The sequence below is a fragment of the Chrysochloris asiatica genome, unplaced genomic scaffold (genome assembly GCF_000296735.1).
Source record: "Chrysochloris asiatica unplaced genomic scaffold, ChrAsi1.0 scaffold00049, whole genome shotgun sequence".
NCBI classification, from domain to species: Eukaryota; Metazoa; Chordata; class Mammalia; order Afrosoricida; family Chrysochloridae; genus Chrysochloris; species Chrysochloris asiatica.
Genome location: NW_006408567.1, coordinates 18,883 through 20,633, shown reverse-complemented (window position 1 = coordinate 20,633; position 1,751 = coordinate 18,883). Strand labels below are relative to the sequence as shown.

Genomic DNA, 1,751 nt, shown 5'->3' with positions numbered 1-1,751 from the left:
TCAAAAATGCACTCACAGGGATGTCATGATTGGTTTTAATGCTAGAAAGAAATTTAAGTATATCTTAAGAAATATTTAAAGGGGAATCCCAGATCCCAGTACAATTTGAGTAAATAACTATTAATAGAAGGCATCTGGAAAACCATCAGATGAACTGAAGTTATGTAAAAGCAAGATTCAATTTGAGGAATAAGGAATAAGGCACCTGACCCAAGCCATGGTATTTTAATAATTTCATATGCATCTGAAAATTGAACGGTGAGCAAGAAAGATTGTAGAAGAATTGGTGCATTTGAGTTATGGTATTGGAGAAGGATATTAAAAGTGATGGGCTCAGAGGCCGGGCTAGGGTGCCAGTATGAGCTGACGGCTGTCACCGAGGCTTCTCTCGGTTGAGCTCAATGCCCATTGACAACAGTGTCTGCAGCTCGCTTCAAGATGGCCTCTTGGCTCACATTCATTTTCTGCTGAAAAACTTTAATTTTCATTGTCTTTTCCACCAGCTTCCATCACCTCTCACCTGGCTGCTTTTTCCAGGATCTTTTGTTAAGCAAAAATACATCAAACAACAAGAATCAAAATCACTGAGCTAAATCCTCACCTAATAGGTGGCTTTGAGGTGGGGACTTCATTGATGCCACAACCATAATAGAATGTCTACGTTCCTTCTGTAAAACATGTACTGTTCATTATCTAGAAACCAGAAAGTGTTGTCCTATATCTGTTATGTCCAAGGTCACAAAACCAGACCACTCCTGAATGTAAGGTCAGATAAAACCCTTCAAAACAAATTTGTTCCAAAACTTTTCAAAAAATGAAATGAAGAGAAGATAAGATTTGTATGCGGCTAATCCTTCAGCTGATGCTACCAGTGGCTCTAATGAAGATAGAGGAGAAGTTGCAGATGAAGATAAGAGAATTATAACTGGTGATGAGATAATAAGCTTATCCATTGAATTCCTTGACCAGAACAGATTGGATGGCAAAGTAAACAAAGGTAAAGAGAAATCTAAGGAGGTGAATGATAAAAGATATTTATGATGCCCAGTAGAAATGACTGCTATGCACCTAAGAACATTTCTAAGAAGTAAAATGGATATACCTAATACTTTCCAGACTGACATTATGTATACCTTAAAGGATTACTGTACACTAATGGATATTGCCTACATTTATACTTGAAGAAGGAATGGTCTACTTCTTTTTGCAGTACTGAGTTCAACCTAATTGTAAAAGAATGAAGATCAATCACCAGAGAGATGGACTGACAAATACTGGAGAACTAGAAAGTGACTCTGGGAGTGATAAGGCCAACAACCTTGCCTGAGTTATTCCCTCCACCTCTATTATGAATGAAACCAACAATAGCCCGAGTGGTACCACCAATTTTCCTTTGCCAGTAGACCTTGAAAATTACCATTAAATAGGTCATCAAAAATTTCATCTGGTTGATATACCTAAGACTATTAAGGGAAAAAAAATTAACCCCCTGATTGATATAGATACCTACATATCATTACAGCTTTATAGATGATATGTGTGATTATTGTACAATTAGCTTTCTTTTTGTAGTGACATTAAATTTGGCTATAAAAGTTGGGCTAGATGTGATATTCATATGGACATTCATTGATAAGAAAGATGGTTTCTAAAACAGGCAGCGTCCCTTAAACAATCAATAAAAAAGGAGGACTCAGATGCAGACAGCACAGACCCGGTCAGGAGGCCAAGCCCCTGTGGGCCCAAGCGTT

General features: G+C 37.6%; 1 pseudogene; it reads left to right on the top strand.

Moving 5' to 3' along the window:
• The first annotated feature begins 327 nt into the window (after positions 1-327).
• On the top strand, positions 328-1,452 carry LOC102816721 (annotated as a pseudogene).
• Positions 1,453-1,751: the final 299 nt, after the last annotated feature.